The following is a 17,579-nucleotide window of genomic DNA, read 5'->3' on the forward strand; positions in this document are numbered from 1 at the left end:
AGCCTGGGAGGGACTTAGTCAAATGGTTTTCACCCAGATGGAGCCCCTATCAGTCCTAACAGAACTGATATCTACTTATTGCTTTCTAACACTCATTAGTTAGTATAGCAGAGAACTAAATTAAAGCTGTGTCTTTTCTTCTTACAATGAAAATACGTCCCAAAGATGAGTCAGAAGCCACAATCAAGTAGAGTAAATCCACCTTAATTTCAGAACATCCTTAAGGATTCAAAACTTCATCAGATTTGTGTACAAAAGTATTAAAAACATTTATAAGTTTTTTTGTCTACAGAAAGGTGCCAGCAGGTGAAATAGTATGAACAATAAAAATTACAATAGTAAGAATAGTAGTAACAACAATGGGAATGGGAATAGAATAAGAGTAGCAATAGTAATAAACTGAAGCATTAATCACCAGTAACCACATAAATATAGAGAAGAATGTGCAAGAACACGGTAGTTCAGAGGAAAGAAATAAAAGGGTTAAATCACTGGGGCAGTAGTGAGCCTCATTTGATCATGCTTGTCTTTCATCAACGTCCATCAACAACTTAATCTGTAAGGCTAAGCTCCATATCCACATTTGCACCTCACTTAGCTATTATGCTGCTCTAGGAAGCCTAGTTAAGCAGAGTAAGGCTGTCAAAGAAGTTTTTATGCGACTGACTGACATTTATACCTAGTATGTCCCATGGGCTTTATAAAGAACACTGTTTAGTGCCAGTAATGTTACATCTATGATCGTGGTGGGTTAACATGATACAGCCATGGAAGAAAGGGAAATAGATTAAACCACAACTTTGGAAACTAATTCTTATTTTTCTGGAAAGAAAAATTTAGTCCTGGATTATCCTGGAGAGGATCAATTGACCTGGTTTTTATTTCCTTCTTTTTTTCCTTTAAAAAAATGTGCTGAGTTCTTTAGCTTCCATCTGAAACCACATCAGAGCTGAGCAGAAGCAACCATTTTATCAAAATTTGATCTTAAGCAATCAGGGGACATATCTGGATTACTGATCAGAGCTACTTGACTGCTCAGTATAACAGATTTCTCTGTGTTCTGTTTTGTAGATCTTGGCCTTCATCCAGCTTCAAAGTAAACCATCCTGAAGTGCTTCTTTTTTTCTTCTTCTTTTCTTTTTTTCATTGTTATGAAAATACAAGCTGTATTAATTTACAGTAAGAATCATGGCATTATTTTAGAATTACCTCCTCATTCCTGCACCTACATTCTGAAAGAATGCCAATAATAGGGATAATGCAAAGCCCTTGATATCTGTGAGGATCTTTCCACTGAATGCATTAAGCCTTTGGAAAAGGTGCATGTCTTTACTTTACACATTTATGCCTAGTCATAGTTTCCTAAATGCTGCCTTTGCTTTTGAAAATATGTCAGAAGGCTGGCTTAGGAGGTGGAGGTTTGTCTGGATGCCATTCTGTTATAGACAAAGCCAGAAAATCCTGAATGAGCTCCAGGAAGAGAGAAATTTGCCAAGACACTAGCTGAAGCAGGAGGTTCCAATTTGTTTGGACACTGTAATATGTGCACGAGAGCTTCTGAGGGAGCAGGGAAAAGGGAAAAAAGCACAAGACACTCTAGGATGAGTGAATGTAATGTGTACTCTTATCAATTTGAACATTTTAACTCCACTAAACTATAGAAGAGATCTTTTCAAACAAAGTACAGACTGTGTGGGTAGCAATGAACTGTCATTGAGCTGGTGTCAGCTTTTGTGTATCTTCACAACCTGTTTTCAAGAAGAGAAGGCAGATGAATTTATACCCTGTAACAGAAAAGCAACCAACCTGGAGCTGACTGAGCTATGTAGCTATGTCTGGATAGTTCAGAGATGGATAATTACAGCTTAATTTTCAGGATTAATTTTTGCCTGAAAGTAGATTTTGAGACCGTGGAAGTTACATAGATGCAGTGCCCTGTGCAGTTAAGGCAGGAACAGTGAAGAGGGGACGAGCACGTGCACTTGATCCCACTGTCCATGTCATTGATGAAGGTATTAAACTACTGATTCCAACACAGACCTCTAAGGGACACCTCTTATCACTAATCTACACCTGGACATTGAGCTGTTGACCACTACCCTCTGAATGCGATCATCCAACTAGTTTCTCATCCATTGAACAATCCACCATCAAATCCATATGTCTTCAATTCAGAGAGAAAGATGATGTGGGGGGCCATACCAAAGGCCTTACAGAAGTCCAGATCTACAACATCTGTAGTTCTTCCAGTTTTCTCCCTGTTATTTTCATATTTCCCTGGAATCATCATCTGTGGACTAATACAGGTAGGTATTAGAAGTATTTCTGTGAGTGTTACGTATAATATGGAGCCAAGAAAGCTGCATTTTATTTGTTCTGGACTCTCTGAAAACTAAGCTCCTGCTCTGAAAATCTTTCAAAGAGAGAATTATGGCTAAACAACTCTGGTGAGTTCTGTTTATCATGGATGTACTGCTTCAGTGGTGCAGGAGGACAGGAAGGGATGAGGAGGGCGAGTTGGCCACATCTGCTGTACAAAAGCATGTAACTAACTCTGTGACTGGACATTGATTTAAACTCTGAGTTATCAAATTCAGTGTTTAGAAATATGAAGTAAATAAACAAGGATATTGCCCTCTTGGCTACACACATACACCACAAAAGGGGTTTAAATTAGCTGTTATATCACTTAGAAATAAACCTGTGAAGATATCTCAGTTTTGCTTAGAAGTAATTGAGGGAGCAGGCAGAATATAGCAAACTATTGGGAAAGAACAGAGAGGAGCCTGGGGGGATCCTATATCTCTGACGTTCTTGGGCTTGGAAGAATGCTTTCTCCACTACAAAGGAGGTCTCAACTAAAATTAAGAAGAGTATAGGAAAAAAACAGACAGAATGAGCACAGATAGTGAAGGGCAAATGTAAGCAAATAAAGTTAGCAATGGCATCTCTGTTTTTGTGGAAAAGACACAAGCAATTCTGAAACATTAACTTGAATTTAGTCTAATACTGGAATGAATCACCCCAGGTAGAACCCATGTGAAAAAGTTATAGAGAAGAAAATAAAAACCTGTAGAAAGGTGTAATGACTTTAACTTTTTCTGAATTAGCCTTATTCCCCTGAATTATTACAACTGATTTTTTATCAAGTTTAAATGTAGTCTTCAGTTTTTCACTTTAAAAAAAACAGAAGAAAGAGGAATGAAAAGAAAAGAAAAAAGGAAAAAAGAGACAAAAGGTAAAAGTAAAGAACAAAAAGAGAGGAAAAAAAGAGAAAAGAGAAAAAGAAAGAAAAAAAGGAAAACTATAGAAAAAAAACCTGCACCTAAATTTCTAACAACTTTGGAGAAAAAGTGTCATCCACTCTAAGTAACAACACCTTGTGGCATAATTGAGACGTTCCAAAAGAAATGAATTTCAGCAAGAAGTTATGTGAAAGTCATTACACCTAGTGCCAAGCTTAAAGCAGAAGGGTTAACAAATGTTGTGTCTGCGCCATGCTGCATGGTGCAGAAGAATATTGTTTCTTCTTGGTCCCCTTGGCTGACGCATCCATCCATGCTGCTTCTCACACAGTCTATTGTTCCTCTGTGCCCATCCAATTCAAGCCAGCTAATTGCTTGTAATCAAAAGGAGTTCTTTTATCTCCAAAGATACAGGTTTAGGCCTTACTATGTAGACTCAAGAGAAAATGGACTGCAGGAAAATAATTCAGAAGCCAGAGGAAGAAAGAACAAGATATCAGTGAGTAAGAAGTTTGAGATTTGAGCTTAAGGCAAGGAAAAATGGGAGCATAAACCAGAAAACTATACCTGGGACATAAGGAAGAAAAGAAAGGGTAAGTGAATAAATTAGTCAGAAACGGAAGTTGTATAAAAAGCCTGAATGATGTCATATAGTGATGACAATGTAAAATGCATTGAGAATGAGCATAGCCCAGAGATTACTCAGTTAGACAGGTAAGGAAAAGGCAGATGCAGGGATCCAGGTCAGGAAGCTATGATGTGATCTGAGCAGAAATGACATGAATCTGATTCCATTCAGTTGAACTACCAATACCTCTTGGAGACAGATGAATTTGGAATAAGCTCCAAACCTCAAGTTATTTATTTTGGTTCCAAAATAAGATTTGGCAACTCTAAACAGAAAACAATTTGTTTTCTTCACTACCTCAACAAGGGAAAAGTCAAAATGTGAAGGCAAGACTAAGAGGATGCAGAAGGAGGGTTGGCTGATGGAAAAATATAAAATAATTCAATACGAACTGCAGATAAATGAAGAGAGAGGCAAATGTTATGTCAAAGAAAATGAACTTCCTGTGCTTTAAAATTGTGGACTAAAAAAATCTGGACTAAATAGGTTGCATTTCTTTTGTAGGGTTCCACAACATAAGTACAATGACACATGTAACATGCCAGTCTGAAATGTGAAATTACTGTGTAATTAAAATTTGAACAATGAGAAACAGCTTCCACTTCCACTTGAAATTTCCTGTGTAAAAACCCTTGCTTTAGTTTTATCTTCTTTAACAGTTACATGCAAATAGGCCAGAGTTATAATCGAAGTTTCTTGTTTCATAAACTTCAGTAGCTTCACTTATGCAAAATTTGTAAAGTAGGATGAAGGAAGAAATATACATTAACATTTTTATTTGCAGAAATATCAATATCATCACTTAAAGGACCAAAAGAATTTTCCCCTAACGACATCAAAGAAGCAGATCTTCAAAGAGAAAGAGAATTTGTGTATGTAGTAAAACGGAGGAAATCCCAATTCTTAACTCACAGAGCCTGGTACAGTTCAGCAGAGCTATGTTAATTAAAAATACTGAGAAAGTGGTCATTAATTATACTTCCCTTTTGTAGATTTATTTCCTGTAAGAATTACATATGAGTACCTTGCTGGTGAAGAATACATAAACTCGTACAGAAGTACGCATTTTATGACATTTAACTAAGCTTGTTGAATGTCCCACCTTGTAACAAAAAGTATTGCTTGTTCTGTATTTGCCATCGATAAATCTCAAACAATCTTTCTGAAGGGCAGTATCATTACCTTTTGACAGATGGCGAGAATAAGGAGCAATAAAATGAAGCAAGTAACTCAAGATCATCTCAATAAACCACAAGCTTCCATGACTTCTCCAGTTTGGAAATCATATCAGAAAAAAATAAAGGGACAAGGTTGCAGGAGTATTTTGAAGCTTTGTCTGCAGAATTGTTTACAGGATTTTGGCAACTTTCTGGTGGAGGTAGAGAGTAATATGTGCAAATTTGACCTGAAGGAAAACACTCTGCTGCTCTCTACACTCTAGACACATCCTGTTAGTCTGGATTTCAGCCACTTCTACAGAAAAGTATTATTGACAAAGGCTTCTGGAGGAGGAAAAGGGGGAGGATTAGATGCATGAGCCTTAAAACACACTAACCTACATTGTATACATTTTGATTCTTAAATCTGAACTTAGGGTTTCTTGATATGACTGGTTTGTGGCAAAGGCAAAGCAACCCAAGTTTATCAGCACTGCTAAGAAGTCCAGTAATAACTCACTACAGAAATATTTATTACCTATTGGTAACCGCTAGTAATTGCTGAAAAAACGATCTGAAAGACATGCCTATGCTCTTGCTGGAACGACTCACTGTGACGTAATTCCCTAAGCACCTCCACCAGGAGACAGTAGTAAAAACTTATGAACATGTTCTCCCTGTTAACATTCTTTCCTTCTCTCTTTAATACAGCTTTTTTAAAAAAAAGTGTTGTGCACCCATGAATACTTTACAAAAAAACTCAATTGTTTCAAGTGGGCCTAGCCATGAAGGACATTTTACAAAGTCCTGCAATCTGTAAGCGTAATGCAACTTTTTTTGCATTCTGTTGTCAAACAGTTTAATTCATAAATTCTTTCTTCATTTCTTCATATCCACCCCCAATTTAAAAACATTAATATAGAAATGGACCAATTCTACAACTTCTTTATTGTCAAGCTGATAGAAAAGTTTCTGATCGAACAATGCTAAGACCCTGTTTTGGGCAATATTCACTCAATATATGGGAACATTCTGACACCTTTATACATATTTTGCAGTAGTTAAGAAATGTCTAAAACTTAGGTTTATGTTTTGGGAGATGCTGTGACCTAACGTTGCAGCTCATCACCACCAAAAGGGAAGCCCCACTGCCTCCAGCCCACAGCTCTTCCCTTCTGCCCCTGTCAGGAAAAGGGAAGCAATAGACCCTCCTGATTTTATCACTAACCAAGTGTCAGATTGGCCAGAATTTGGGCAAAACTGCAGCATCAGAACCCGGTCCATTACCTCTTGTAGGCAAACTGTTGTACTAACGGGACAAGAAGGCTTTAATTGCCAACATTCCACCCCCCTCCACACCCCGCACAACACACTTAGCAATTCCCAATTCATCTGGCTAGTTTCAAACCCATATTTACACCAACTGGTTAGTTTTTTTCTGTTAACATGCAGGCCATTTAAACCATCTGGTTTTCCTCCAGTATGTCCCATTACCTTGACCCCAATGATGCCTGCATTTGAAGTTTGTCCAGATCTGAAGTAACTCTTTTCAGAGGTGACAATCCCAATTATCACTTGCTGGTATGGGCATGGTCCCAGATCATGCAATGTGGTTACATGATGCCTGTGCATTTTCTCTGTTCTACCACCTCCTGCAACATTTGAGTCAGGACTGCATAATCCCTGCTATACTAGATGTAGCGTTAGTGAATATTCACATATTTTTTAACCATAGAAAGAATCTTGAGTTCTAGCACAATTTATTTCTCCTACACAACTTATCTAACTAAAGAAGGAACAGTCTCATGATAGAGAGTATTTGGGTTTGATTTCTAGGGATTCTGGTTAAAATTCTTATATGATACCATCTCATTCAGAAACCCAGGAAAATAAGTTGCCTTATCTGAGCGTTCAGACTAAGAAATATTTCCTCATTTAAAAAAAAGTAAGTTTGCATAAAGGCAGTTAAATTAACAGAGTTTTATCTGTTATCTCTAGGAGACCCTCTAAAACATTATGTTGGGAAACATAAGAAATTAACAGAAAGTGAAACTCCTGTCTCCTAAGAGCCAGCCCTGTCCCTCAACTCTTTCTACAATCAGCAAGGAGAAGCCAATGTTTTGGGCACTGTCCTCCCCCCATCCAGTTACATTCAGCTCACATAGCTCATTATCCAGGCTCAAAAACCAACTTGAGGGTAGTATAAATCTCCTGTCCAAATCTGAGGAACTCAATTTGTAGTAGTGTGTGGCCTGTATGGGATCCTCAAACACAGGTTATTGAATCGTCAGCAGCTTGGGAGCAGATAGTGAGTGGGATAAGTTGTTCCAGCAATGTAGCGGTCTGCTTCCCAACATCCCATTTTTCCTCCCTTACAACTTTCTTCATCCTCCTCCCCATGAATTCATCACTTACGAGAACCACACAGATTTGCTAGACATATTCAGTCATTCAGTGTGTACCCTGCAATTCTAGTACTGCTAAATGGAGCTGGATCTAATGCACAAACAATATAACTTGTATAGACGTGGTAGAGAAATATGTCACATAGGCATCTCCACCACTTTTCAGGAAGCCTACCAAGCCTAGAAGGTTGGCACCGTGCTTTTAAGGTTTGTGTAGTTTCTATGAGCTCTTCTCGCCACTCCCAATAAAAAGATGAGGCTTCTCCTCTCAGAGAGTAGGTGTTAATGAAATCCCTAGGTTGACAACTGTTCCAGGTGAGCTCCATCATTCCACAGCCATCTAACTGAGCCTATTATAGTTGCCACCTCATCTCCTCTTGCCCCCCCATTACAGCCACAGTTCAGCTACCAATCTGCTGCCAAAGTATCAGTTCCCCCTTCAGTACCAGTAGTCTGATGGGGCAATTCTTACAATTTTTTGAGAATTTTTAGAGAGAAATCAGAGGCATCCTATGGGAAATGTTGACCAAATATTAGTTTTTTGAACAAAACAGTTGAATCATTTAGTTTGCCAAGGTGCAGGATGCTACCTGAATCATTTCACTAAAGGGAAAATATGGACACAGTTTCTAAAATTATTCTGTTTCTGCCTACATTTTCTTGGAGAAGGCATTTTTTACATCCTGTAACTCAGGTAAATCTCAATATAATTATATGTGAAGGAAAAGCTCTTTTCTAGCCCAGAAGCTTTCTTTTGCTGAAAATCAAAGAGTTTCTTTGCAAAAAAAAAAAAGAAAAAAGTGAGAATATTTCCATACAAGGTCACAGTTACCTAAATAAATCACAGACAGCGTCACGCTCCAGACACTATTTATATTTTGAGCCAGGGAACATCTGTTTAATAGTGGGTGGTCATGTAACAGTTTCATAGACAACGGAGCCATCCTAACACCCTTGGAGATGTCAGGAAGGAACTTATCCGCAGTTAGTGAGTTGTGGAGATATAAATGGGAGGAGAATGACACCCACCATTCTGGAAGTTTCTCTTCTCAGAAGCCATATAAAACTGGATGCAAGGAACAGCATGGCAAAAGACAGGTTTCCCAGGAAAATTCTTATTTAAAATGTAAAGGACAAGCCAGAATCCCATGGCAGTTCTGCAATATTAGCTGCAGTAATTTCTGCATAAAGGGAGGAAAAGGGTTCAAGATATGCCAACATCTTCACAAGGCAGCAGACTACTGTCTCCCAGTGATTCCCAACAGTTGGACGAGGAATGCAGAGAAGTCACAGACCTTACCAGTTTTCACGTGTACTTAATACAAGTCATTCACCTTTGCACAGAAAATGAAAACTGTATAATTTTCAAGGTGGAGGTGACTGAGAGCACAGACATTATTAGAGCTAAACAGTATTATTCTCCCCAGTCTGTAGCCCACAGGCTGCTGCCATTTGTAGACCCATCTGACTTCAGTGACTATTGAGGGACATTTGGTCAAGTATACCTCTCTTTGGCCTAAAGTCAGTCTTTTCTGTACACACCCTGACCCTTTCCATAGCACCTAACGAAGCAAGAACATAATCCTCAGCAACCAGCAAGCTGAGTGACATGCCACAAGAAACAAGAGAAGAGGTGAACGCCTCCTTATGTGTATTTGGGGTGCCTCATGTGTCAGGTTATGTATGTTCTTTCATTTGGACTCATTCCCTGGAAGTAAATATCTACTGATTTCATTTCAGAAGTTCAGAGGAGGCAGAAGGCAGGCAGAAATGATGCCTGTAACAGAGCTGCCTTTTACTGTAAAATATTTCTCTTGAAACCTTCTTTTGGAATATAAATATCCTGGTTCTTGGTCTAGTCCATCCTCTTCCTGAAGAGATCAAATCCAGATCTGCTTCCTGTCAAATGTTATTTGTGAATTTTTCATTAAACTGTCTTTGAATAAACAGTCTGTGGTAAATAGAAAAAGAGACATTTTCAATCTCAGTTGCCTCAGGTGAGTATCTCAGCTACTAGGCTAAAGAGTGTAGCTCTCCCATGCTAAATCTGAGTCAGGGAATCCTTTCCTATCTCATGAAGAGTGAAGGCACTGGAAGCATCTAATTCCAGAAACCCTGCTGCTATTAGCTAGACAGTAGTGTTGTTGAAAGACATTCAGTTGTCTTTGAAAATTGGAAGTCCTTTTTGTGCAAGGCTATTCCATCAGCAGTCTGATAAAATGCTTCTAGATTGAAGGTGAACCCCTTGCTTTCAAAAGATCCCAAAAATTTAGACATGAAAAGGGCTACAAACTTCTTAGTGTTGTGAGGCCTGAGGCATTCTTCTACTGACATGCTCAGAATGTAAGACTTTTGATGAACTTCAAATTTAGATGCCTGCTAACTCTAGGTATATGCAAATCCTGTATAAGAGTTTTAAATCTCACTAATGCCTAACTCTTGCTTCATTTCTTTTGTTTGACTAAGAAACTTCATTAAGAGAGAAGAGCATGCCAACAACAGTCTAGCTTTCTAAACTGGAGAAGCAATGAAAAATAAATTCTTGTGAAAGTCCCTTTGTTCTACAACAATTCTAGGACATGGAAAAAAGGAACTTTGTTATGAAAAGAAAAAAAAATACCTTTTTTTTTTTTATGTTTCCTTTGCTGTTTCAGTTACCTGGATATGAATGGGCCTTATTGAAAAATTAATAACAAGAGCTTACAGGGGAAATAGCCATAGGATTTTGTATATAAACCATTCTTGTCCAAAGGGTCTGATAAAACAGCTGGTAGATATTAAGGACCAGCATTGCCTATACAAAATAAATAGGTACTACAGTATCCTACAGTGGTATCCTAGAACACCGTAGTAGTGGCTTTTGGGGCTGCAAAACCATAATATCAGTTCTTGTAAAAGATCATAACTACACTGATAAATGCTAATTTAAACTGGTTGAGGTTCAGACATGCAGATTGGGGAATTTACCTCAGTTAACTGAAATCTGAAGTACCTTGATAATCAAAAAGAACAGGGTATGAATTTTCTTTTAGATACTTACATAGGTTCAGATTAACTGTCTTCTTGCTGTTCCTGTTTCTCACCATTGATCCACTCAATATCTACACTGTGGTACCTTTCACTGTTAGTGGGAAAACTGCAGTGGAGATTCACTGAGGGAATTGTGTCAGACTCATAATTTCTGAGTAGAAGTCTGGCAAATGGCAGGTAAGGACTATTTAAGGACTACTTAAACTTCAAAGTGGACAGTCAGTACACACACGAGCTCACACATTGGGACTCTGCACTTGAGATAATTTCAGTACTATACAAGTAGCCCTTCTCTCTTATCTGTGTAGGAGTTAAACGTGTATGATTACAAACCATTGAGATAAGAGGGATTTTCCAACCATCTGCTGTAGCAGAGTTTCAATAACCTGGGAGAGGCAGAAGGACAAAATCACGCCTGACATATACTAGTGTGGTTATACTGGGGCTGATTTTGGCCCTAAGCATGTCAGACAGAAGTTTATAATAAGGATTCCTTGTTCATTTCTCTGATAATCTGCTTCAGCCATTCTCAGAAATAACTGTTAACGACAGATTCACTCCCACCACTCAGTTTCTTTTTCTTTTAAAATGAACCAGACCTGACAGACAATGTAAAACCCTCAAAGCAACTCTAATCCATTTCCAAAAGATGCCTCAGACTGTACGGTAGCCCAGGATTCTGTTTTGAATAAACCGTGCTCATGCTTTTTGCAACTGAATATTTCTAATGTAAGTGCCTGCAAGGAGGAGGAGGGGAGAGAGGCTCATTAATAATCATGATGGTTTCAGTATTGCATAACTCGGTCAATTTGATCATTGTCTGTGCTTTATCAGGGTTGTTTTATTGCAGCTTGCTTGTGTCTGTAGAGTTCTCATTTTGGGGAACTTTAGTTCCTGGGAGCTTTCATGCTATCCCCACTTCTCTCACTGCAAAACGGCGGCCTGCTGTTTTAATCACGTCTCTCTTTTTCCAGTGTTGTTTGCGCCCTGGTACAACCCATCTGCCTTGAATCTAGTGCTCCACTGGGGCTGCACACATCTGCCAGCCAGACTACCTTCGTACACAATTACTCAATCCACCGTAAGGCTCTTTAATAGGAAACAAGTGTGACAAAGGCAAGATCGTTTTGGTTTTTTTCTCTCTTTCTCTCTCACTCCTTCCCTGTCTCCCCCTCCCTCTATTTATTTTTTTCTTTAAACCTCATACTCAAACTGCCCTAATAGAGATGAGGCTTGATACAGATCCACCCAGGTGTAGGTGAAATGGTAGAGCCTCAAGCGTAATAGATGCTGTACTCTTGTGCTGAAGTTCAGCACAGTGTCCTGAAGGGTTGTCTAGCAGCAGTGAGATGGGTTGCTCTTTGCACAGTTAGAAAGTCAATGAGCTTCCTCCAGCTTACATGTATGACTAATTTAGGAAGCAACCTGGATCTAGGTGAGCGCTGCAGAACTGTCTCTTCTCTTCAGTGCACGGACAAAGCACAGCACACAGTAAGTAGAAAAATTGTGTTTACTTATTTTACTTGGGAATTAATTTGCTGTGTTTACTTTTGAAGGAATCCTCTAAAGGCTGGTGCAGAAATGAAGCAGAATAATGTTTACATGCAGATCCTCTGTGTATTTCTTCCTGTTTCATTTTACAGCCTGCCCTTGTCCTGCCACTTCAGGCTGATTGCTCATACCATACAGCTGGTCTGAGCAGCTTTCTTATCTAAAACTGAGCTGTAGAATGGTATCAGTAACACATAGGTCCATTTCTCTGTTAAGATACGTGTCTATACATATCTGGTTACTGAGTAGAAGTAGGGTTTAATACTTTTTATTATAAGATATATAAATTAAAATTGTTATATGAAAAATGTAATAGACTGTAAAAATCTGGTTTTTCGGGGGGGGTTGGGGGGGGAGGTGGGAAGAGAAGAAGGAAAGGAGGAAGCAAGAATTAGAAATGTTAGGCATTAAAAAATGAAAGTAGTTCAACCTGAAAATGAAAGCTGCATTATTGTGTTTACCAAACCACAGATTCAAACGTTCTGAGAATGTTGCCAAACTATAAACTAACAAACTGTAACAACTACAGTGATAGTAAAGCTTGAAACAAAAAAAGAAGGTCGCTTGTCTAAAATGCAAGAGACATATTAGAACCAGATGTATAGAATCTCAACTTTGACTTCTCAGTCTTTCATGCTTGGTTTAAAGCAGCCTTAAAATTGCCTTTACTTTGCATTTACAACTTCAGATTCACTGTTAAACTGTGCTTGAACTTAAGTCAAGATTTGATCTTAGCACACACATATTCTTTGAGCCTCCTACCAGAGTTTTACTTCGCTATTGGGAGTCTGTTTACTACTGTAGTGTATATCCTGAAGCACATTAACAAGCTTACTCTGATGGACTTTCAGGTGGAATGTCAGCCAATGTAAAAGAATGTGTCCATTGCATATACAAAATCTTCTGTCTGAGAAATAAACGCATGCATTAGAAAAAGGATCTGTTGGCTTCTCAAGTAGATGATGGCATGGTATAAGAATGCATACCAGAAGTATGTCTGAATTTAATTTCTGGAGGATCCAATGAGATGACACTTCTCACTTTAGGCTTAATATATTCTGAACTATTGCCCAGCTTGGTGGCTGTTGTCAACCCTGGAAGTGGAACAGATGAGTCTGTAGTTATGCCTGTAAAGAGCTTTCAGTAGTCTTCCCTTCGGAAGAAGAGTTATTTTCTATGCTCTTGGACAGACAAGTATATATGATCCTTTTAATTAGCCATGGCTTTAGGCTGCTACAGTTATCCCTTGTGCATGACAGCCATTAGCCTAACTCTGCTGCTTAAAATCCTCTGATCAGATAATGGTAAGTTTCTAAATATGACAATTTAAAGAAATGACGACATTGGAAGTTTAGGAAGATATAACAACTATCTCAGGAGAAATATAGACCTGTAGTTGTTTGCATCAGACAGTGGTCAACGTCTACCCCCTACAGGGAGAGAATCTAATTTCATTGGGGCTCCGCTAGTGCATGAACACTGTAGTAGTTCAGTTCAGAAATTCAGGTAGTGTAGTTATTCTTTGGCTCCAACAACCGTCCCTTAATTGTGAGGTCAGACAGTGATTAATAGACAGTCATTTTCAAAGAACTAGATTGCAAAAAAACAGTATAACTAATAAATAGCAATAGTCATTTTCCCTCTCTGAGATGTAACACAGTGGAAAATGGCTTTTAGGTTTTAAAAAACAAAATCAGTGGTCCTTTTTATTCACAGCTGAAAAGTGCAAGCGTGAATTCACAAGAAATTCCCTTACCCTGTTTTGGATGGTACTTTATCATCTGTCTTCGATGCAGCTCAGTGCTCTGTAAAGTATTTAGGGATAAGAACAAAAAACGATGGAGATGTTACTGACTGATAAGTTTCTACTTACACACCTGACAAAATTTATTCCAGTTTGCTAGTGAATTTAATTCAAAAAGTGTCTTGTGTTTTGATCATACATATTGTGTAACTACTGAGTCTTAATGTTTGAGTTTTTTTCATCCAGACATTATTCATTTGCCTGTAAGTCACAGTATCATCTACAATTTTGTACACCATTTTTGCAACTGAATAACTTTAAAATTTTTGAAATAAGCATCATGTGATACCTTTTCTTCTGATTTGTTTATTATAACTATATGTTAGTTATTGGAATTATTACATCATCTTCTTTTAGAATTAAGTTTATGTGGGGAAGGAGGAGGAAATCAGAATCTAAAATTTCCAGATCTGACAGCACAACTTATTCACCTAAATGTTCAGAGTTTGTCTTCATTAGGCTTTTTGTTAAAATGTTTAAACTAAGTCTAGGAGGCTTACTTTAGGCACAGACATTTGAAATTTTTTGTTGTATTATTTCTATGTTCAACCAAGAGCCCAATGCCAATTTGTAAGTTATGCTTAAGATTTGTAAAGGGAGCACAGTATCTAACACTTCAGTAATGTATAGTGATATAGAATTTGTTAATTAATCAGGACTAATTTTGAAAATATTTTGTTAATAGACATAATTTGATAATGCTGTTGATTAACAAAAATTCACTGAAGACTTCAATATTAAGCAAGTCTTCCTCCTGGTACTAACATTTCTACAGAAGGCTTTAATTTTGCTCTCATTTGTTGGTGTGGTGGAAGCTATACGTATGGTATGACACATTGAATCCTGTATTATCTTCTTTTATTTTGTTACTCAAGGCTGCTAAAGATTTAATGAGTCTTAAACTGAAAAAGATGTAGAAAAAGTGCTTATAGGCATAAAAATGTGTTACTGATGAGCATCAAAAGATTACCAGGACATTAGCTAGGGTTACAAGAAAACCTCAAATCATGTATATTCCACAAATCCACAATATTTTCCATAAGCAATCACTGAAGAAGGTTCTTCTCATCTGTATTATTATTATTCATAAAGATCATCAACTGTAGGGTAGCTCAGATCTTTGTTCTGCTAAGACCAATGTACCACAAGTTTAGTGAGTTTAGATAGAAATAAACATACTTTGGGTTTCATTCTTTCTATGTTAAGTATCAATGCTGATTCGATGCATGAACTGTTACTTAATATGGCATTTTAGGTACTGCCATGGAAACTTTTTGATCTAGAAAGCTTATGTCCATTGATAATTAGGCTTTGGTAGTGAATGTCTGATATATACTTTTTAAATAATGTTTCAAACAAGTAGGTCAGATTTAAAGATAGACCAATATTTAGGAATCTGGATGCAATTAAAGATTTCTTGCTGCTGTCTATATGAAAGCTAAATCACCTCATGTAAAACAAATGTTTTTCAAAATTTATGGTGCATTCAAACAATGATTACATCTTGTGTCTTGCTGCTTTTTGTGTCAGAATAAAAGTCTTAAAATACCATAAACCTGTTCTTTTCAACTTTTTAGCTCAATTTTTTGGCACAGTAAAGAGCTGCTGATTGTTGTTAATTTTATTCCTAATATATGGACTTGAGGATGGTCATATGGGGTGTTGGTATGAAATAACATTTTCATTATGATTTATCATTCTGATATTCCAGTAACAGTTTGTCAAGTGTTTTTTCTCATAATTACTACTAGATTGGTCTTCAATAAAGGTGAGCAACCTGGATGCTGATGGCACTAGATAGAAATGTTCTGGAATAATGGAAGTAAAACTACCACAAGAAATTGAAAATCATGTTTTTCTATAGCCAAGATGTGTATTACTCTCTACTTCCTATGAGGCACAGGAGTGCAAATGTTATGAAAACAAAAGAAGTACATTTTAAGAGGAACATGCCTCTGTCCTTGTTCTAAAAATATGAGTTCACTTGAAATGATTAATGGGAAAGGCTTTCTGGTTTTTGGGGTTTTTTTTACTGCTGTTCTTTAAAGGGTGATAAAGATATATGAAGCCCATGATATGCACAAATCCCATGTACGATGACTATGACTTTGATTCAGTAGCTTATACTCTGGTGTAAAAACTCAGAAAATTGTGGTAAGGAAACCATGAATCAGAATAATTTATTTTTCTTTATTTTTTTTCCTTTAAATTTAAGAGTGAGCAAAAGATCCAATTAGACTAAACAATAACTTTGTTTTGTAGTATTTCCCAGATATTATTTTGGTTTTCCTATGTTAAATTCAACTCAGGTGTTATTTCATTTGCTTGCTTGAAATTAGCAGCAGGACTCAATTTTTATTTTGAACTGTTTTAAAGTAACACCAGCTACAAGTTTTGTTTCTCCGACAACTTTGAAACTGAAAACCTGTAAAATTGCGACAAATTGGCCAACAATACTGCACACAGAAAGGGTTGAGGTAAAAAATGTGTATGTTGAATTTCCAGAAGTTTGTGCTGGACTTTAAAAGTTTCATGAATGTAAATTAGTCTTTGAAATGTCTGCACAGCAAACTCACATGCTGCATATCACAGATGTGTGTATTGCTTGTGTAATAACATTAGTGTTACCTTCAAAATTTACATTAGAGAAAATGAAAAAAACATGCATGGTACAAAGCACTGTGATTTCTACTGGAAAATTTTTTAAATCAGTACGTTTTCCTGCAGTACAAATAGACCATTCTACCTGGAGGACTCATATGTGGTACTGATTTAGCAATGTTTTTTAAATCATAATTCTTATGCATCAACACAAACAGATGTGGCAATATGAGGGGAAAAAACCTCTTTTTCTAAATAATTTTTTGTACAAGTCCAAAAGAACTAGTTTATTAGTAAGCCCAAATATATTCTTGTTCCAAAGGAAGTCTTGTAGTTGACTCAGTGGGGATAGTGCCTCACATATCTACTGTCCTAGTTAAGATTTTGAAGAGGACAAAAGGCTTTCTATAAGGACACAGAATTTACAGACAAGCATGTCACCAATACCATCTTGGTCCAATGCAGAGTCTTCCAGCATCACAAAAAGTCTTTCTAGTCCAACCTGTCCTAACACAAAATGGGGCATTCACCTCATGATCCTGGGAATTATCCTTTAAAAAATTCACTTAAGCAGCTGAAACACAGCCTTCACAATATTTCATATGTATCGTGATGAAACCAATGCAAAATAATAGTCACATTTTAGGGCCATAATGATGCCACATGAAGCATTATGACTCTCCAAGCCACATAATACACAGAATGGATGTGAATAGGGCCTGAGAGCAGTGGTTTGCAGAGTTTTTCTCTCAGTAAAGCAAAGACTATTTCCATTTGCCTCCATCAAAGAGAGGAAAAGACTCATCTTTGACAGATCTTCCAATGGTTAATGCAGAGCTGAAAAGAGATACAGTGCTATGGTGTTTATTTATAACAAGGCAAGGCAAGGAAAGGCAAAGAAAAGAAAGGAAAGGCAAGGAAAGGCAAGGGAAAAGGAAAGGAAAAGGAAAGGAAAAAGGAAAGGAAAAAGGAAAGGAAAAGGAAAGGAAAAGGGAAGGAAAGGAAAAGGGAAGGAAACGAAAAGGAAAGATGTGAACTAGATGTGAAGGGGAACAAAGCCAGGCTAGCCAGGACTGAGCCTGGAAGTGGAACTCCAGTGCCTGAGAGATGGTGTGCTGGCACGGGCCTCCAGTATGTCACCACAGAACGAGTGGGGGT

General features: G+C 37.5%; 1 protein-coding gene across 2 annotated transcripts in view; it reads left to right on the plus strand.

The window, feature by feature from the left end:
* SEMA3A (semaphorin 3A) overlaps positions 1-17,579 on the plus strand; it is a 410,652-nt gene that overhangs the window by 56,526 nt on the left and 336,547 nt on the right. The window contains exon 1 of one of the 2 annotated variants that reach the window (XM_069875106.1): positions 11,835-11,956. The exons of the other annotated variant lie outside the window; for it this stretch is intronic. The gene's annotated coding sequence lies outside the window, so the exon portion shown is untranslated. Of the gene's footprint in view, positions 1-11,834; positions 11,957-17,579 lie in introns of those variants that run through there. 2 annotated transcript variants of the gene reach the window in all.

Source organism: Phaenicophaeus curvirostris, chromosome 1 (genome assembly GCF_032191515.1).
Source record: "Phaenicophaeus curvirostris isolate KB17595 chromosome 1, BPBGC_Pcur_1.0, whole genome shotgun sequence".
Classification (NCBI taxonomy): Eukaryota; Metazoa; Chordata; class Aves; order Cuculiformes; family Cuculidae; genus Phaenicophaeus; species Phaenicophaeus curvirostris.